Below are 22715 nucleotides of genomic sequence, written 5' to 3' on the forward strand. Positions count from 1 at the left end.
CATATAGATAATAAAAGATCCATCAAATGCATTACCTTCATTGATACGTAATAAATTGCAAATACACAAATAACAGATTGTTCGGTGATCGGGATGTCACGGGAACCACATTTAAATATATGGAATTCCATACGTTGTGGCACCTTGCTCAATAATGCAATCATATGGGCAGTCATTTCAGATCATGATCAATAATTAATTCATCAATTGATAATGTGCCCACAAAAGAAAAGGGAATAGCAATAGGTAATCAGACCAAATGGCAAGATTGTTTGGGCCATACAGCAAGTATCCATGTCAATTAAGTTATCTTGATACCAAATCACAATAACTGCAGTTAAAAAATAAACTCAAAAGAATCAACTGTGTGCTACACACAGTAGCTGTACATAACGTTGATACAATTACTGGTGGCCCGAAATCGGCAATCTCATTTATATACAATTTGACATTAGGAATAATAGTACCTACACTACAATAGTATATGTTATGCGTTTGCGGCACCCATCAAAGGATTTCCCTATTAAATTTGTGAATACTTGCTTCTCACTCATGGAATATGATCTTATTAGAACATGACTGGTGTCAGTCGGTTGTAAAAATGCAAAGATTCCGGTCCAGGGAAGACATGGCTTGGCACTTTGGGCTGGACTGTTCCCACGAGGCACAGGTCAAGACTGATTTGCATATGGCCATGTCTGAACTGCGGTGGTGTGGTGAGCAAAATAACGATGGATTAAACCCAGATCTGTGACTGGGGGTGAATTATTTGCCATTGTGCAGCATTCCGTCCAACAACTGTTGTTTTTGCGTCAGTCGGTTGTAGTCATATATTGAACGGCCATCAAATTGTACTACAATTTTAAATGTATGCCGCTAAGTCTTAAATAAAGTAAATCAAACATGGTATTTCATTTGCGTACATAATGTAACTGAGACCATGAAAAGATGAAAATACACATTTCATAGTGAACATGGTGTGATCAGACAAGTGAGTAACAGACAATAATATATGCAAAGTGTAGAGTGTAAAAAGAGCTAGATCTTGAAATTACGCTGATTCCAGTAGAAGGAGAGAGCCAGCCGGCCTCGTACTCTGTGGTAGACCATGGACCACCTTGATTAGAATATTCTGAAACCCATTTCTTGAATATATCTGCATCATAGCAGGTTGAAAAGACAAATGCCCTAATGACGATGGATGGATGGATGGATGGGTTTTTATATAGCGCAATATCACCGTCAGGTCTCAAAGCGCTTTGCATTGGGAACCCGTCCTGGTTTTTCCCTGTGAGATAGCCCCTACTGGGTATCCCCAAGGTGAAAGCCAGGCATCCCGCTGCGGGGGGGCGTTGTGGAGATTAAGCAAGCTAATGCCCAGAGTTGCAGAGTGTGAACCTGTGATTCGAGTAGGCACCGAAGCGAGAATTACCAAGTCCGTGGACATTTTGGGCTCAAGACCCGCCGAGGTGGGAATTGAACCCTGGTCCCGGGTCTGATCTCAGCGTCCGGGTCTGCCTCCTCTAACCAGTGAGCCACACTTCTCCACATGTCAACCCCTAGTCCAAGGTCAGACCTCACTGGAAAGTGTATACAGTGCACCCTACCCAAAATACATAAGAGATATCATAAACCACCTAAAACCAATTAAAACCAAAGACATTTATATATTACAGAACACTAGGGAGACATGGGGCAAGGACTAACAGTATACAATAGATCCATATATATATATATACACATATACCAATAACATAAAATATTTAAAAAAACAAGCCATTCTAATTAAAATAAAAAATACACAACATAAATGTCCAGCAATTTAATAAAACATGTTTACACATTAAAAACATTAATAATTAGAAATATTATATTTTAAAAAAATCAAAAACATATTATTATAAATTGTACCAATATAAAATAAATGATAACATGTTACATTTATGACACATACTATTACCACTGCAATTTATATAGAAGTAGGCAAAGTATTGTACTAAGCATGTATAACATTATTACTTCCACTTCAGGCAGAGCAACAGTAGAAAATCTATTACAGTACACATGGGTCAAATGTACTATTCGCACTCCAGTCAGTGCACAGTAGGGAAAGTATTATTATTATTATTTTAAAATGTGAGTAAAAAAAATGAATTGTACAATTAACATAAATAATTATCAATGAAATATTTATTAATAATTAAAAACTAAACATTAATTACTTATAACTATTTTACTCCCCACCCTGTACCCATATAAACCTCACAACCCACACCTAAAAATAAAATAAAAAATAATTATAAAATTCACTTAATTCAATTAAATAATTAATATTAATTAACAACTAATTATTAATTATTTAGAATTGATGTTCTTCCCACTTTGTACCCGTATAAAACCGACAACCAACACCTAAAATTAATAAACAAATATTCATGCAATTAACATAATGAATTATCAATTAAATAAATAATAATAATTAACAATTAAATATTAATTATTTTAGAAACATTACTTCCCATTCTTACACCACTATAAACCCCACAACGGCACCTAAAACAAATTACACTATTAACATAATTAATCATCAATTAAATAAATATTATGCATTAAAAACGAATAATTTTTACAACTAAATTCCTTCCCACCCTGTACCCCTATAAACCATAACCCACTGCGGTACAAAAAATTACAAAGAATAAATAAATTAAATATAATAACCACTACAAATTCAAAAACTATATTGATTATACATTTTTTTTAAATCATATACATTTAAAATATACCTTTAAATACATAACAATAACTTACAAACTATATTATAAACAACTATGTTTTTGTAAATGATATTAATGACTTAAATATTTTACAAATCAATATTACTGACCTTAAAATTGATATTCTTGACAACGATGTTCTTGCAGTTGATATTTCCACACCACAATATTTTGGACACAATATTTTGGTGAGACGATATTTTAATTGAAATATTTTGTCAGTCAGTCAGTCAGTCAGTCAAAATACTTTATTCGGTTCGTTGCAAAAACCATAAAAGTGTACTACAAAATTCATCGAAGTCAAGACATTGGTTAAATAATAAGACATTAATTGACAAACCTTATCACAATAAAATCACATACGCATAAGAAGTATATTATAAATATGATGATAAAAAAGATAAAAGACGGCAAAAGCCAATTAAAAAGAGAATTAAACCAGATTCTGAATCCTAGGTCTATGAATACCACTATGTGCAATCAATCCAATTAATTTTCCTCTTCAGTCTTAAAGCAATGGATAAAAAATTTGCTACATTGAAGATCTCCCATGTGGTAGACAACAACTGCAAATAAAAAAGGGCAGGTTTAACTTGTCTGAAGCCCTTGTCCTTGATAAGGGGAATGATACATTTTTTACGGATAGGACACAAATGTTTACAAAAAAAGATAAAATGCATGGTGTCTTTAGTTGAGAAACCGTCACAAGAACAAATCTCCTGCTCCGAGTCTTTAGTCCATCCAGAACGATCAGTAAGGAGAAGGTGGAATTTGTTCAGTCTAAATTTAGTCAATAAAAATCGTTGATGCATATTGTTGACGACACTCAAGTAGGGTTCCATGCCACTGGTAGTGATTAACATTTGATGAGCCCTAACAGATGGTTTACATAGTTCTTTTTCTTCTCTATTCAGAGATGCCAACTGTTTAAATGTATATTTCACCCATTTGATGTCCCCATTCAACAGTTTATCCGGGGAATGATATAATTCCGGTCGACCCAATTTAGCTGCCAATTTTTTAATATATTTCAGCCAGGGAATAGATTGACCATGATCCAAAGATAGACAGTCCCCCAAAATTACATGATTCAGCTCCAAATCAGGGTTCAGCCATATAGAGATCCACTTCAATAGCGGTGCTAAAGCAATACGATCCTCCAGGTAATCAACCCCCCACTCCTAGTGAACGATGTAACCCGGGGTAGACTGAGGAACACATAGCAAGGATTTCAAAAATGTATCCTCAATCACCTGCAAGGCCTTAACATTTTTTAACCCCCACAAGTCTGCACCATACATCGCTATAGCAGTGCATTTAGCATCATAGATTTTCAACACTGCCTCCATAGGCTTCACACCCAATTTACGAGCAAAATCCCGTACTGCCAAAATGGACCTGGCGAAAGCATTTCGTTTAGCAACTAACTGGGGTAACCAAGTAGAATTATCATCAAAAATTACCCCCAGTTAGGGAAATCTTGTCACCCTGGATGAAACATTTTCTTCGCAAACCATTGTCTTAATTTTTGTCGGTTCACTCCCCACAATCATTACATGAGATTTAGGAAAATTTACACTTAGATTCAGACCTTCATAAAACTAGAAAATGAATTTAAAAGACATTGCAACCCCACAGCTGTACGCGCAATTAATGCAGCGTCGTCGGCATACAATAGTGCCGGAATGGGGAATTTACCGGCCCTTGGTAAGTCTTTACATGCCTCAGTTAGGACGACCCCTAGTTCATTAATGATAAATAAAAGTATAACTGAAAAACGCATGCATAGTTTAACTTAGGTGCTGATGCTTTTCAACTGGATTGTTACCCTCCACACCATCAGCATCCATCGTAAGTAGCAAACAATCAGCAGGTTACATACCAAAACTCCATTACAATATGTTTAAACAATTTTAGCTTAGTATGTTTATTACCAGCAGTCACTGGCCTTCAACAGCCCATATATCAGTAATACGAATCATCCTAGCATGCATTTGCAAAACCGGCAGAGTTGTAAATGAATAATGTTAGACAACAAGAGCCCCCTTTAATGGGATATCAGACTAATATCCATTAATCAGTCCGAAGAGTATGCAATGACAAACATAAAAATCACATATTTCTCTCCCCTCAAAGCACTATTTAAGTGATAGATACAATTGGGTATCTGCTTATTGCATGTGTATAAAAGCTTACATAATTATCCGCATATCTGTTATTTTGAATCCCCAATAATTCACACAAATGGATGGAAAGCAAATCTCTGACTGAAAGTGATCTAAAGTATTCCCTCCATGGATTGGGAATACAGCAGACGGGAGGGACTGACATGCAGTGTTGAGAAACCAAGCATCTTCTTTTTTTTACTTTCACGGTCCTATTTAGGCAGCTGCAGGATTGGGGTCAGAAGGAACACTGTACATGTGAGTCTGGCAGGGGTGGGTCAATGGACAGGAAGGGAGAACTGCAGCAGTTATAGAGCAGCTTCTCTAGCATTGGTTGCTTAGAAAGGCTGCACTAACCTCAGAGCTTTGAGACTTCACCTCTTTGAGATTATATTGATGAATCAGCCAGTATAATCAGCATTTACACAATACTCATTGACCACTTTATTTACTGCAATGGACAACACTGACCACTCTTTCTGCAATGTGAAGATTTTCTATGATTTGCTATAGATTAAGCTACTTCCTGCCTAAGGGTGCATTTCTTGAGTTAATTCATACATGCTATATGGTAAAATTTAAATGTTCCAAAAACATGCCTGGCACTGTATGTTTCACAATTACAAGTAGAAATGCAGAAAAGGAAGCCTCCTCCGCAAACTCCAGACCATCCAGAAGGCTTCAGCATCACCCAACACCTTTGCGACCTCCACTGGCTCACCGTTGAAAAAAGAATAACCTTCAAGCTGCTCACACACGGTTATAAAGCCCTCCACAACACCGACTCCAAAATCTCCTTCCAAACCCTCAAGAGAAACCTCCACTCAGCCGACCTCACACAATCCATCGTCCTAGTTTCTACAAGACCAGATCTGGAGGAAGTTCCTTCTCCTACCTCGCAGGTAAGGCCTAGAACAAATTGCCCCTTCACCTCCGATAGAGCCCGGCAGGGCACCAATTCAGAAGGGACCTCAAAACCTGGCTCTTCGAATGATCCTACTGGAGCTGCTTCACTCCCCCCATCCCAGCTCCTTGAGAAACGTGCAGGTGAGTAGTGCGCTCTACAAAACCCTGATTGAATAATTGATTTCTAAAAGAAGCAGTGAGCCTCACAATGCAGCACCAAGAAAAGGAACTGATCTGAGAAGGATAAAGGGGCCTCATTAATATTCATGTGATGGCGTCAACTGTATCTCTGGTAATCTGCGAAAGCAGGACCATTGGCAGTGTTCAGTAATGTGCCCCTAACAAAGTTTAGTTGTAAAAAGAAAAACAAGCAGCAGAATCATTTGAATAAGCCTCTTTGAGACACTGTTTGAGTTAGAAACCATGAAGGTAAAAATAAGGTAGTGAAGGATAAGTTGGTTAGTTTCAAAATCAATCGAAACGCTTAATTATTCAAATATGTGGAGTTAGCATAAGTCTCAGTCAAATGCAGCAGGAGAGACTCAGAAAGAGTGGTAAATAATACTGAGGCCTAAGCATGAGAAAGACTGACAAGGGTCTGCTCTCTAAGAGGCAGAAAGCAACTAAATTGCTCACCTGCAAACGGGGCCCTTTCCATAGGAATATATACTGCGAAAATTACACAGTCAGCATAAGATGACCAGAATGTTACATGGCTCAATGAATCACAATACAAAATATAATGTTTCATTACCTAACACTGTTCTAAACACTACCCGCTATTGAATATAAATATGTTTTCAAATGACATAATGAAATCGGATATGAAATTACAATTCTATTTGGACTCAAAACAATGACAGACTCATATAATGAATGACCTACTGAGGACAGATAGGAGAAGGCCTTGAACAGTTAAATTGTAATGGAAGGCTTCCTCGAGAGTTCAGCAAGAACATCATATCTACAAAGCATTTCAGGGCATATCATGAAGGCCCCGCTATTAAAATATCGCTGCTTTAGCGTCAGTTTTTGGGCGAAAAGCGGCGATATTTTTTTTACACTATCAGCAATGACATGCTCGCGCGTGTTCCTATTCCCCTGCACGCGTTTCCTCAACGACCAGCTTTGCAACATTGATGACATGCAAAGTGGGCGTAACTGACTAAAATAACGTGGGAAATGTCGCTAAAAGACATTTCTCCAATCATCAAGCTGCACGCTAGCCTGCATAGGGATGATAAAAGTAGTGCTAACTGCGCCTTTCGCACGTTTCATTACGCCTGCTTTTAAACTGACTAAACCAAAATAGCCTATGGGTGTTGGATTATAAGGCTGAGACCACCCAGCCTTATCAACAAGGTTTTGCCTATCGCTGGATTTCGATGTGATAATCGCACAATGGACATAAGTGTTGTTAATAACGCGCTACCTCTGTGATATAAACCAGCGATAGCCAGAGATAATTATGCTCGCGCTAAGTGTGCTTACCGATAATTATCGCTGGCTGTTGCTGATATGCCCCTTCATTTGTGCACATTTTGCTGCATGTGGAGACAGTGAAAGAAGAAAACATAGACACCTATAAATACATGATGAAGTCGATCTTACTAAAGGCATTGTTTGCCAGTGCTAGGAAAACATGGTAATGTAAAAGTGGAGCAATTCATTTTTTACTGTAAAACATTCATGCCAATAAGCAAACATTATTATTAATCTGTAATATATTTTACAGTGGAAATAGCACTACGACTTTCCTCCAAACTCTGTGAAAACAGGAATGGGAGCTTCTTAGAAAGAGCAGACCTCTACATCAGCATTCAAATTTGCAATGGCACAAAGGGTATTTTGTGAAAGGTACTTTAGTGGGAACATGCAGCGGTCCATGATACTGCTCTCTGTGCCCCAAATGCTGACAGGTATCATTGTTATGGTGAAAGCTGTCTATCATGGGCAACATTTACTTTTCAGTTGGGGACCAATGTGTGCCAAGTGAGCACATGAGTGTACACAAAGCATTATTATAAACTTCCCCTAAAGTTTCAAGATTGGTTGATGATCTCTTTACCACCCCTTTTCCAATGCAACTCAAAAAGAGCATAATTTTGTATCACTTTTAATGAAGATTTGCACATTGCATAGTTTCACTTTTCAGGTGTATTGTTCAGTAAAGTCAGACACTTTAGTGACAACAGAGATTTTTCTCTTCATCACAAGTGAGACGGGGATGCGCAGATGTGGGTCCTGTCCTCGCCATGCCACTGGATTCAAGCTAGCCTGGCTGTCAAAGGGTATTACCACAAATGTGGTACCAGGTTGCTTGTTTCTGGTTCAGGGAGGACCTTGTTTGGTAGTTTGGGCAAGACTGCTTCCATGGGGAGCAGGGTCAAGACTGATTTGCTTATGCTGTGTCCAAACTGGAACGGCATGGTGAGCAAAAAAAAAGATGTATTTGGCCCAGATCACAGTATTGGTGTGATGGTTTTACAATGTTCAGCATTCCATCCATCACCTTTTACGTTGCTATCGTCCCCCTAACTGGGAAGGGTATTTCATATGTGAGTTCCATGCTCACTATGCCATTGGATTCCAGCTAGCCTGGCTGATGAGGGTTGATACCTAAAACCAGCCCCAGGATGCTTGTTTCCAGTCCAGGAAGGACCTGGCCTGGCAGTTTGGGCTGGACTGTTCCCATGGGGCACAGGGTCAAGGCTGATATGCATGTGTCTGCGTCCAAACTGGAATGGCATTTAGCAAAACAAAAAAGATAACAAAAATAAATGATGGATTTAGACCCAGATCTCTGTTCTGGGGTTGAATGTCTGAAGGTATTCAGCATTCTGGCCATCATCTTTTTTGTGTTGCTATAGTTGCTCCATTGAAGGCACTTATCCTTTGCAGAACAGGTACCATGTTTGATGTCCCCACTCAGTAAATCATTTGCCACTATGGCCTGGCGATCTTGTGGTGTACAGAAAGTCTGTTCAAGACGTTCTGCCACTTGAGCCAGCTGATGTTCTGCCACTAGAAATCCAGTAGTAACTATTCTCTAAATGGTGAAGCAAACTGTTAATTTTGCAGCATGGTGAATCCTCCATACTCTCGATGAACCTCTTAATTTAAGTAGAACCATTACATTTACCTCAGCAGGTATATGTAGTGCATGCACAAGCATTAAGCACATTAGTTTTCATGGAGACCTGCAGACCACCCTTTTGATATATTCCTAGTTGAAATGTTGTTTAAAAATGTGACACCATGGTTCGTCTTAAATCATTACAGCACCTTGCTCCAGTATGTAACAGGCACCACCTCAGTGGCTGAAACCTGTGCACAATGGGACAATTGGCCATGTTACAAAACATTTGCTGAGCACCATATTGGTTTGCATGTGTTCTTGGGCAGATCCAGTCAATGGTAGGCCATATTAAATATAGCAATTTCACTGTTTATTTCTTTAACCCTTGACCAGCGCATGCATTACCTGCAGCAGGATAATAAGCATCAACAGCTTCCTTGAACCCTTACATGACAGAAGACTTTACAGACATTAGAAATACTTCTTTCAAGTATCAGCAATGTGATTGAGTGGGTATGTGTACAGCACACTGTTCATAAAACTGTTATATATTTATAAGTGCAGCTCTCGCAAGTATGTCTAACCTTTAATGATAGGTGGGTTTCGGGTAGAATCTCAATGTAATATGTAAGATGCTATTATGACAAGACATGAATATAATTCCACTAGTTGGATAAATTATTTGAGAGTATAAATCTCATCACTTAATCATACAATGTCTTCTGAGGCAAAACACAGTTTCGCTAAGAATATCTGAGCCTAAATTCTTATAGCTACACATCAAAGCCTGACGGCTTTTTTCAGTGAGTGTTCTAAGCAGCACACAGCATTATTGAAGCCAGTACATTGTTCAACAATAATAAATAAATAGGCAACAAGACATTAAAATTCACTAATCAATTTAATGAAAAAACAAATAGGAAAAATGACACCACATAGTCTAAGATAACTATATATATGAATTGTTAACATTTGGAGTAAAAAAGCGCCAAGACAACACAAAGCACCTATATAAGTCAAAGGTTGTGTCTAGGATCCAAGCAAAATATGAGCCCAGTCAGGATGGATCTGGGGTTGGGTAAACCTAGTGGGTTGCAATGGTCAAAATGTTCACCTCGGAACTTAGTGGATTTTATGGAAGTCAAACTCCTCCAGTGGGACAGAGCAGGATGCTATAGCCAGTAAGGGCCTTTCAAAGGTGGCTATGTTGAGTTCCCTTTATAGCCTACAGTTTTGGAGCCAAAAGCTGTGAGAAGGAAACAAATGAATCTGTATTCACCAACCTTGCTTCACTGCTGGTTAAGTTTGTTGCTTTGTCACATTTCCATGTTTGATCTTTAGGCTTAGTCATGTTCTTTTCAGCTCAAAATCCTCCAAGGCTGAATGTTGTAGTTGGCAGGCCTCCATGAGGCTGAATAGTTTTACTGCAAAGTCCAGCTGAATGATCAGAATGTTCTGAGGAGGTCTAACCTGAGGCTGTACCCACTGTGACTTTTCTGGGTAGCCATGACACCTTGTCAAGGTCCGTCAGAGGTCCAAAATACCAACGTTTAAACTTCTTGCAGGTGCTGGAAATGTTTACCAGGTCATTCCTACAGCTTTCAGAATTCCAGGCAACCTTACTAGGCAAAAGGTCTAGCTCCAGCAAGGGCTACAGATGAGTCCGCTGTGGTAAGCTGATTTTTCAACAGTTTTGTGCCAGCAGCCAAAAAGAGGCCTACTAATTGGTCCATGTAGCGAACAGGCCACACAACAGTCCAAGAGGCAGATGCAAATATAATTTCCCTCATCTTTTATGTGATTCATAAATCTATAGAGCAAGTGTTGAAAATGGGTTTTGCCCATTTAGTATACCAGTTTTTTTTCTTTTTAACTACCCAGTTTTGGACCTTTATGGTTGGTGAGCATCACTAACTGAATTGGACTGTGCATGTTTACCCCCAGTGTCTACCATTTAAGATAAAGCCACCCCTATCCAGATAGGGTAAGGGGCACTTGGCTGGTTACACGTGAACATGTGTGCACATGGGTACAGGCTGCTTGTGAGAGACTATAGTTGTGCGCAGCCTGGAAGCTACACAAGTAACATGTCTGTGGCAGATTTAAACTGCAAATCTGACCTGATGAAATCCCCCTTTTGACAGGCCTAAACCATCCTTATAAATATTAGTAGGCCAACCCTGTGTAGGCCTTATTGCCCAGAAAAGCATGGTGCAGATATTTAAAAGTAGGGTATGTGGTAATTAATGTTGAACATGTCCTTACAGTGAACTATCTTACAAAATGATTTTCATTGTAGCAAGGCTCACTGCTGCCATAGGGAATCATTGAGCTACATTGGTACATGTATTAAATTCTACATTTGAATTGGTAGTAGCTTGAAAAATACTTCTTACACTCTTTTGAATCATAATTCAAAGTCATCTTTAAAGGTGGGGTCATATTTTAAATTAATACTTTAGAAATGTCACTGTGGGAGTTTCCAGCTGCCTGGGCTGGTGATGGCTCTCCCAATGGTAAAAGCACATTGGATCCAGACAGTACACAATAGGGCCTGGGTATCGAGGCATTGTTTTTTTTTATGGAATGGCTGAGGGAAGAGTTCGGCCTTGCCCTAATCACACTTCAAAGGGTCTTGATGCCAACATTTTGGTTTACTAGCCAGGCTGGAGCCAGACCCAGGAAAGGGGTAATTTTAGACAATGGGTGAGCCCTCACCAACAAGCTGGACTGGGCATAAAAGTTGCACCAAAGAACATGAAGGAGAACACTCCTGAACCTGTGGAAGTTACAGAAGAAGGACTGTCCAGCTGCCAAAGTACTGCCCTGCTAATGAGGGACTGCCTTACTGTCTGGGTTGGAAAACTGGACTTGCTTGCCTTCATCCTAGGCGAAACAGAGTGACTCCAAAGGTCAGTTGGCTGACCTCCTATGTGAGCTACTGAGACACACATATTTCAGAGGCCTCTCTGCAACTACTCAGCTGACCTGCTGCAATTAGATCTGCCTGGTCTGCATCCAGACCTGACTGAGCCCTGCGGGCCTCTGCTGGAATGAGTCCCTAATCTCCATAAGGTCTTTCCCTAGGTCCTGGAGCCTTGGCCGGCATTGGAGTGGCTGGCATTCAACTCTACTAAAGGAAAGGTGAAAGTCCTGAGGTTTGGGCTCCTTGTGACCACAAACAGGCCATTCACAACAATACTTTGCTCTCTGCGAAGACCGCCAATATGAAGTTCCAGCAAGACCTGTCCTCACACCGACAAGGACCACTGCGATGACCGGTAACATGTGACTTCGCGCTACAGCAACAACAGACCACGATGACCACCAAGTTGAAGCTACAGCAATGACAGCCTGCAATGCCTTATGAGCTCTGTTCTCTATGACAAGGAAGAAAAACATATGCACATGAAGCTCTACAGTGCATAACAGAGTGCACCCTCACTAGAGCAGTATTTATTTGATGATTGGCTCTTCCGCTGCATTCAGGAAAGCTGCTGGTCTTGCATATATTGCTTTCTTTTTTCTAACGGTGTGTCCCCGTTCCACTAGTGATATTGCATGCCTTCTTTCACATTGTGGCAGTACAGAGATTTAAACGTGGGTATTGATTTTAATGACATAATGGTGATTTTTTTTAATAACATTTTATTTGGTTATTTTGCAGTATGGCGGGTGTAAGCCCTACAAGGATCCGTGTGAGCATAAGGATAATATTTGCATCAGTAACCATTTTTATGCTAACGAACAATACCTGCCAAACATGTAGGTAAAACAATAATACAACCATTATGCAGACAGTTGTTAATCTCAATAATACAGCACATGATTCCTCTGATTCTAAAAATACAGCATGACAGCGCAATAATACAACCAAATGATATAGTATAGAGTGATACACGTCAGGGATCAGAGGGTGCCACTCATGGATCTTCTTCGTGCAGGGGGGCAAGTCAATTCCTTGATAGGTCGCCCACCGTGTCCAGATCTTGCAATGTTTCCTGGGGCAACCCTGGGCCTCAAAAACAGCAATCTCGGCCCCCTTACTTTTATCCAATTCAGCTTTCCATTTGCCTATGGACGGGGGAGATGACACCTTCCACCCCTGTGCAATATCCTTTTTTGGCAATAATAAGGGCAAGGAACAGTAGATGCTATTTATAGTAGTTCCTTCCAATGTCATCAGTGGAATGCAATAAAAACAGTTGTGGTTCGAGTGAAAGCACCCATGCCAATACCTCGTTAAAATATGTATTTAAAGCCATGTAGTGCTGCTAAACATTAAGAAGAGGGGCGCATGAATTGCAATTTAATTTTTATAAGTAAAACTTTGTTTATTTACACCATCAGAATAATCACATTTGAGCAGGGAACATTGACCACTACAATGCATTGCTTGCAAAAATATATACACGCGATCGGTAGTATACAGTAAACATGCCCTGCTATTTTGGGTATAGCACGTGGAAAGACACCAAGATCTAGCGAGCGGCGGTTTGGAAACTCCGACAGAAGCGCATGAATTGAAATTTATTTGCCAAGCAAAATATTGTTTAAATTTACTATCAGAGCAATTACATTCCAACAAGGAACACCAATTCCCACAATGCTTTGTAATGGGTCCAAAAGGATACATACATGTGATTGGTAGTTGCAAGTAACCACAACCATAAACGTTTTAGTTTGTTACGCGGAGGTCTTCAAAGAAAATGGCGACCAGTGTTTGGCGATCATAAAGAACAAGAGGAGCCGCGACTTTTTGGCCGGGTGAGCACCAGGTTTATGAAGGAATAATATTGCCCTATTTGCAATTGAGGAACAGCAGCCTAATGATTGATATATATTTTCAGACACCTGAGACTTAAAGAAAAGAAGCATGAAGCACTAATAAGCGGAGGTTTGAAACGCCGCCAGAACAAGGTATGCTTCTGTAACACGGTGACTGCGAGTAACAATGTTGCGGCCCCGTTTTTACAAATATTACATTGCCCCTTCCTTCCCGTTGTAGAAGAGGGATACGAACGTGTTCACCAAAAGGCCTTAGTGAAGCTAATCCAACTGGATATAGCGCACTCAAATACAACAGGTATTTCCCGCATAGCTTCAAATTAATGGTGCATGCAATCCCATTTTTTTTTTAAAACAACAAATTAAGAAATAGCATGCTTTCCTTACAGGAGCATTATCAGCTGCATATTGCCCACATAATCACAGCAACACAAAGCGTCTAGGATAAGTAAGAATCTGCAATCTGAGAGAACGTGTCCATGTTATTTCAGGTACATTGATTCAAATTTGGGCATTTAGAGATAGAGCATGGTCAGAGTGAGACAGTTTTTAATATTTAATTTCTTGTCATAAACAATCCATTTCAGATAAGAATTATACAGCCCTGATGAGAGTCCTGAGAGGAAACACCAGTACTCGCGTCGCCATATTGGCTAAATAGGCTAAGACATTGAATTTGAATTGTTTCACTGTACAATTAAGGGATTCAAAAGAAAAATAGTTTTCCTTGTCTAAAATGTATTGATTATAGTGAATTACTGTACAATCAAAGAGATTCAAAAGTGAAATGTTTTTCTTGTTTAGATTGAACAGTGCAAATTGAGAATTTCGAAATGATTGTTCTTGTTTTATGACAATACTTATTCACAATTATTGTTTGTATTGTTTAGGATATTGTTCTTGTGAGCACGGTCACTTTATTTATGATTTGAGTTGGATAATGAAAGGCTTTGGAATGAAATGTTTTGGGATTTTGTTGTGAAATATTGATGTTTTTTTCTCTGCACACGGACGGATGTATGATATGTTTGCCTGGTGCACTCACACCAGGGTGCTTCGCTCTTCTTCGGCCCGGTTGGTGAGAGTACCTAGATTCAAGAAAGTCAGGGCAGGGGAAAGATCTTTTGGGGTGGCTGCGGCCAAACTTTGGAACAGTCTACCTTGGGAGATTAGACAAATTGAGGAACTTCTCCCGTTCAGAAAATGCGTGAAAACCTGGCTGTTCCCTAAGGTCCGAGTTCATTAGCACCTGTATGACACCCTTCCTCCCACATTTCATGGAGCCTCAGCGCCAGGATGCCTGCAAGGCGACAGTGCGCTTTATAAGACTTATAAATAAATAAAATAAATAAATAAATCAAATTACATAAAAGTGAAAAGGGTATAAATAAATATACCGAGATAAACAGAAGCAAGGTGTTTGTCTTTAGTTGAAAGGATTTCTCTGAGAAATAATACTGAGGTATACGCCATATTTCCTGAGAAATTATTTCAATAAAGGCCCTGCCTAACCGTGTCCATATTTGGGCCTAACTCCCCTTACTACGAACACCTCATTAAGGCATGATCGAACCCTGTTCCAAAAGGGCTGCAAAGCTGTGCAGCTCCTAACCATGTGCAGGAAGGACCCATCCTCTACGCCACACCAGAGACATGTTGGGGACTGAATAACCTCCATTCGCCACAGCCGTACCCTAGTTAATATATTATATGTAAACATTTGAACTGGATGAGCTGGTATTGTGTGGAAACTGCCGCGCCAGAAGGGCTGGCAATCACTTGAGCCCAGCCATCATCCGTAAGTTCAGGAATGTCTGCCTGCCAGGCCAGTCGGGTTCTGTCGAGGGTGGTGGGTGTGTGCGTCATCAGTGTTTGATATATTTACCTGATTTTGTGTAGACCAAGGTCCCCCATTAGCAGGCGGCCCTCCAAGGGCTGGACCTTGGGGAGTCACCAAAGGATTACCGAGATGGCATGGTGGGAAATTCCGCAAGGCCTTGAAAACCCACCTCTTCCCTCTTGACACCTAATTTTCCCGGTGACACAGCTGTGGTTTTGTGTTTCATTTTTAGCGCTGGGACGCTCTAGGGCAGCCATGCGCTCTATAAATACATTTTCATTTCAACGGACATTGGCAGTTGTATGGTTATGATGGAACTTATCATGGCTCCCTGACTAACTATATGGTGAAGGATTGGTATACAAACGCCACACATATTGGAACGTTGAGATTTATACAGTAGCTGAATTTTATATTGAGTTGTTGTTCTATGTTATGGCTGTCTTCGTTCACTACATTACTTGTCAAACGGCCCTCGCCACGACAGTCTGGATCAATTGGACATGATGTCTTCTTCATGTGGTCCCTCCCCTACCTTTATCGAGTTTTTGTTAGATACCTTGATTCATAAAAAGGAAGAGTTCACATTTGTTTAGGTCCTGAGGAAGGTGGTTGTTACATACTAGAATCCACCGAAACGCACGTCAACCTAGCGTGGAACCCTACTAAAACACTTTGTGGTTTCCATCATCGTAGAGTTTCCCTCTACCTAACGGCTTACCTTGCTATGTATAAAAGTTGGGTGCTAGTGAATGTTGTGGAAGTGTATGAATTGGTGTGAGTGTTGTATGATGGCCAAATTGATGTTGTGTAACCAGGATATCTATTGCTCTTTTTTGCTTTTGTGCTTATTTTGTATAACTTAAAATATGTCTTTTTGTCGTTATTTAAAAAGTATTGTGGACATCTCTTTATATTATACAGAATAGTGATTATTTAAAAAAAAAAAATTGGGAAAGATTTTCTATGTGTTGTACTCATGAAGAATGATAAAAAGAGTTGAACAACTTTTAAAAACAAAGAAAAAATGAAATAAAACAAATAAAGAATCTAAAAATAGAATCACTGAAAGTGTAATTGTTGTGTTTTGAAGGTCCTTGAAAAATTATGAACCATGTTTCAATTTGTAAAATATATAGCCTATGAGGGAATATATTAGTATTGTGTTCTTTCTTTTCCCCTCTTTTCCCTAGCCTTAAGTATCTTGAGAGGGGGTCCCTGTTCTCATGTTATTGGACGTTAGGGAGAGCCTCTAAATTTCGGATCTGGGGGGTAAGTGCATGACGGAGTTGTAAAAATGTGCAAAATTGTGACTTATGGAGGCCGAAATCCGTCTGTAATTGTGGGAATGATTTTAGGGTAGTACCCCGTAATATATCCCCAAGGGCCAAAATTCCCACCAGTTCCCATCCCCGGAATCCGCCCAATGTGGTTGCAGATTGACGGTGTGTGCCATGCTACAGTGGTGTTTGTTGAGTGAGTTTCCCTTTCCACCCCATTTGTCTGGTCTTGGCCCTCCATAGATGTATGGCTACTCTGCCAGTCATTGGTAAGTGGTCTAAACGTGTGTACCTATACAGTAAGTGGAGAAGAGGGACTTGTTCCATTGCGGCATGTTCAATAGCGTATGCCAGGTCCATAGGGGAATTATACCACCATTAGTTGATTACTAGGAGGTGAGACGCAACACAATAGGAGTAAATATCAGCTGCCGCTATCCCCCCTCCCAGTATGTGGACTGTGTACAAGTACGGAGTGCCACACAAACAGCCCCTCGACCCCAGAGGAAATTATTTTGTATAGCATTCAACAAACCAAGCACGGGGGAGAGGGTAAGGAAAGTTTTGGAGGCGGTATAGGATCAAAGGCAAAGAAACCATCTTAAACTTGGCTGAGCGCCGGTAGAGGGAGAGCGTACCATATCGTTGTTTAATTCTTAAGGGTAATTAACAATGGGGTAATATTGTGCACCCAGGAAATCTTGGGACATGGGGAGATGTAGATCCCTAGATATTTTAACCTATCTGTAGCCCGGGAGAGCTGTGCAACCCATGATTCATGACCCTGGTGTCCGCACACTGGGAATAGGATGGATTTAGTGGAACTGGAGTGGAGGCCTGTGGTGCCTCCAAATACCCTCAGAATTTCCAGTGTGCGTGGTCCAGAATACCAAGGGTCTGTCATGAAAAAGTGGACGTCATCAACGTATAATGCTATACAGTCTGATCGGGACCAATCAAACCCCCTGAGCACCGGGTCACTTCTGACCCAGTCCGCCAGAGGCTCGACTGCAAGGGCAAACGACAATGGAGATAGTAAGCAACCCTGACGGGTGCCCCTCTGAATCGGGAAAGAGTGTTAGCGGTGTTCCGCAATCCCAACTGATGCCGTCAAGTCTGTGTATAACAGACATATATATTTCAGGAAGCGGGGCCCGAAATTAATCGCCTCGAGCAGTTGAAAAAGATAGACCCATATCAGCGAATGAAAAGCTTTATCAATATCGGCTAACAACAGAGCAGCGGGTCTACCCAAAGTAAGGGCGGCAGCGATGACGTTATGGACTTGTCTGATATTGTGTCTAGTGGCTCTCTGGGGCATAAGGCCAGACTGGTCAGGATGAATCATGTCCGTAATCCACCCCGAGGGCGATCCACCAGGACTTTCCCTAGCAATTTGGGATCGAAATTAATAAGGGAGATGGGGCGGTACGAATCGGGATCCTCTGGGGGTCAACCTGGCTTGGGAAAGAGCACAATCTCCGTGTGTTGCCAGTCCTTTGGCATACTGGCCAGGTCCGTGTCCCACTGTCTTCCACGATAGTCGCCAATAAATTAGGCCCCAAAAGATGCATGTGTGAACGTAGGAATTCCATGGGGAACCCTTTGAGACCTGGGGCACGACCAGGGTGTAGTTCATTGAGGACGACAGTCAATTCGTCTGATGTGATTGGGGTCTCCAGATGTTCCCGGACAGTCGGGGAGTCGATGAGGCGGGATGTCCACCAGGAATTCCGCAATGAGTTCGGAAGAGATCTGCTCTTTCCGGGCATATAGGGATGGGAAGTGCCTCTCAAACTCCCCCGCAACACCCTCTGGTGTCGTTTATACGGACCCATCCAGACCCCGAATAGTGGGCATAACGGCTGGAGTACCATCTGCCTGGCACAGTCTGTGGAGCATTTTACTGGATTTATCACCCCATTGATATATCCGATGTTGTGACGCCTCCCAGATGTCCTTGGCTTCGTTCAGCAGATTTTGTCTCAGCTCCTGCAGTGCAAGTATGAGCTTACAGCGAAGGATGGGGCTAGGGTTGGAATTGAGTTGGGAAGATAGGGTCACCTGGCGTGCCTCTAGGGTTTCAAGTTGCTCTCGACATGTACGTTTCTCATTAGAGCGATAACTAATTTCGGAGCCCAGAATAGTCGGCTTAAGGGCTTCCCAGAGAGAACTACAATAGGGTGCGTAAGGACTGGTGTCTACTAAATCAGTAGTGATAGCTGTATTGAGCATGTCTTCATATACGGGACTACGGAGGTGCCAAGGGGACATTCTCCAGCTGAATGGGGGCTTGCCTGAGCATGTATTAAATTGCATAGCGACCGGGGAATTATCTGATAGTGCACGGTGTTGGTGCCGTACCTGCAAAAATCTATGGAGAAACACCAGAGGGACAAAAAAATAATTAAGTTGTGCGACCCATGGACTGAAGAAAGGTATGTGTAATCACGCTCTATAGGGTGGAATTTGCGCCATATGTCTGCCCAGCCCAATGACGAGGCCAATGTATGTAATTTAGGGGCCTATTAGGATGGCGGACGGACCTGCGTCCATCCGCCACCCCAGAGGTGGCGGGACCGTCCGCAGGGGCAGCGGCGGTCCCTCCGTGCAAATTAGGATGTGACCGCCACCCAGGCGGTTACATCCTGTATTTTTAACATTGCGGCGGGTGCTGCTTGAAGCAGGACCCGCCGCAATGTTAAAACTGCAAGCAGTGCACTTGCATGCACAACGCGGCAGGCACCGCGCGGTGCCTGCCGCTTCGTGCATGCAAATGCAGGGGGGGTACCATAGGTACCCCCATGTGCACCCCCACGCCCCCCTCTTTCACCCTGGGGGCCCGCAACGGGCCCCCAAAGAAAAGACCGTATGCCTTTTCGTGGCGGCATTGCCGCCGTGGAAAGGCATGTCCCAGGGCAAATCCTAATATGGCTGGCGGTGTCTGATAGACACCGCCACCATATTAGAGCTTTTACGCCGCAGTCTCGCGGTGGAAAAGCGGCGGACGGTCTCCGCGTCCGCCGATGACCCCCCAGCCATCCTAATCTGACGGGGGGTCTGTACACACACCGCAGCGGTGAATCTGCATCCTCCGGGCCGGCGGTGGCTTCCGCCAGCCCGGAGGATGCGGATTCAAAGCAATCATAATCGGCCCCTTAGTTGGGCCCAGTGGTTGAGTGATATTTGGGTTACTCTGTCGATCTTGAGGCCACATGGTGTCATTCCAGTCGCCCCCTAACAGTGTCAAGCCAGTAGGAATGGTTCCCCAGACCCCCAAAATTTGCTGATAAATGTAGCTCCTAATGGAGGGGGGCGTAGATACTGCCAACGGTAATCTGTTCTCCATGCATCTTACCCGTGATGAAAAGGAATCCCCCTCCCCCCCCGGATCTGCCCTGTGTGCTGTGTATTGAACTGCCACCCCCCTAGAGCCCTAGTAAAACCTGTGTGATAAATTTGACAACAGCCGAATCGGGCGAGGCACAGGACTTTTGTTCCCATTAAATGGGTCTCTTGTAAAAGCAGGATGTCTGCCTCATACCTTTTTGCCTGTCGCAGGTCTGTGCCTCATTTCCCCTTGTTTAATAACCCCCGAACATTCCATGAGACCACCGTTAGGTCCCCCAGGGGGTTCACTTCACCGGGTATCATTAAGACCGAAGTAGGAGGTGAATAAAGCGAGGAGATCTTGGTAGAAGAAGATAAGGAAAATAACCCCTGTCTGCATGTAACTTAACGGCAGACTCCCAACGGGGGGGACCCCAGATCCCGTACCAAAGATTTCCTCCCCTCCCTATTACTCTATGAACACAGGGAGTGCAATAAGTCCTTGGCTGTACTGAAGAACTTGGTAATTTTCGCTCACAGGGAATACTTACTAATATAACAAGAACTTGGCACAGACTCTGAAAATATGAAAAGACATCTTTATTAAACTTAACATAGTGAGGCCACGTCACCCAGAAGCCGTAGCAAGTGGATGAGGTAGTCTCAGGAATGAAGAGGACAGAGGCCTTTTATATGTTTTTAGCGTTACATGACTCAGTACAAAAAAGAAAGGGGCAGTTCTAGCTTTTGCAAACATGCAAAAAACCAACATTCCTTCTTACACAAGCTGCAGAAACCCATAATAAAAACCCGGCACATCCCCATCGTAAACAGGCCATAAAGAAGGGAGCAGAGACAGGTGTGAGTAAGATAAGACAGGGTGTGTGTGCGATGAAAAGGTTTATGGCATGTTGTGCCTTGATGCTATCTCGCTCGGCCACTGGGAAAGGAACTGGCCGGGCAGGTTCGGCCAGGGGCAATGGTTTCAGCTTGCCCAGGTCACAGAGAAGTCAATTAAGGTGTACGTTTCCTTTGGAATCGAATTTGGCTGTAGTTATAAGCCTATGTGAGGGCAACTCACAAAATGGAAGCCAAGGGTTCAGGACGAAAATGACGATTTTGAGGTGAAATCGTTACTGGAATATGACGAAAATGCTTGTACATAATGTACTAGCCATTCTCGGTCTTTTGATATAAAAATCGTCATGCTATGACTAAGTTTATTACACGAGTCCAGAATTTTCAGTACCACAGTACAGCCCATGACCGAGTTTCCACGCCCGCCCAGAGGGAACAATATGAATGTATATTTAAACAGTTACAGTATCCTACAATTGCCATGTGGTCTGCGGATTAGTCCGGAGTGCTAAGGGCGGTCGCTCAGGACTTGCCGACATTCTGAACAAACTCGGCCCTCGCCCCTTCTGAGACTTGTTGCGCCGTGGTCGCTGGCTCCGTGAACTTCGAGAGGAGTCTCCGTCTATGGCCGACGGAGAGTTTCCTCTGAGCTGCGGGCGTTCATCTGTCCAGGTGAAGACCGCCTCCGAGGTGTCGAAAAAGAAAGACTTGGAATTAAAAATGGGTATAGCAGCATATATTGTATATTCAGTTCTCGAAGTCTGCGATTCGCTGCCTTGAAGGATTAGCGTTGTTGTTGGACCAGGTGTGTGTAGTCCGGAAATATCATGATAGAGCGGGAATCATGTACAAAGCTGTCCTTATGTGACTTGGCGAACCTCAGCATAGCATCACGGTCTTCATAGTTAATGATCTTTGCAATAACAGGCCTTGGAGCTGCACCAGAGGGGTTTCAGCGTCAGGGCCCTGTGTGTCCACTCTACCACGAAGGCTGAAGAGAGGAGATCATTAGGTAGGATAGCCGTGAACCACTTAGTGATGAAGTTTGTCAAGGAAACTCCCTCGCAGCCCACGGACAGGCCCACAAATCGCAAATTGTTCAGTCTGGCACGGCCTTCCGCATCCTCCACTCTAGAGGCTAGTTCTTGTGTCACAACTGTAAGCTTATTCACTTACTTTGGGAGGAAAGTTACAGAATCTTCCACCGCGGAGACCCTCGTTACAGCCTCGCTGATTCGGTCCACTGCCTTGCGTAGGTCTTGGTGCAAAAAGCAGACCTCGGACCCCACCGTGCTGATTTTTGCATCCAGCATGTCTCAGGCACTGCTGATCGCCGCTAGGAGGGCCGTGTTGTCTGGAGCCAAGCAGCTCCCATCTCTGCTCGTAGTACCCCCAGTAGCAGTAGTAAATTGGTCGATGGTGCCCTGTTTCGGACCAGCCCTACCCAGCCCGCCTTTTCCCATCTGGAGGAGTGGCCCAGGGCAGCGCAGCAAAACAAGGGAGGGGGCAGGTGGCTGGGACGATGAGCCCACACCAAAGAGGTAGGTAGCCACTCCGCTGAGCGGGCACAAGGATTGCCAAAGATGTAGAGTCTCAGCCCCCAGTACAGTGCCAGACGAGGGCAGAAGATCAGTCTATACAGTCACGGTCCGGCAAATGAGAGGGAAACCACCAGAGCCCAATGCCCCGGGC

At 42.6% G+C, this 22715-nt stretch overlaps 1 protein-coding gene across 2 annotated transcripts in view; it reads left to right on the forward strand.

The window, feature by feature from the left end:
* TINAG (tubulointerstitial nephritis antigen) overlaps window positions 1-22715 on the forward strand; it is a 1388447-nt gene that overhangs the window by 1300151 nt on the left and 65581 nt on the right. The window lies entirely within an intron of this gene.

Source organism: Lissotriton helveticus, chromosome 6 (assembly GCF_964261635.1).
Source record: "Lissotriton helveticus chromosome 6, aLisHel1.1, whole genome shotgun sequence".
Classification (NCBI taxonomy): Eukaryota; Metazoa; Chordata; class Amphibia; order Caudata; family Salamandridae; genus Lissotriton; species Lissotriton helveticus.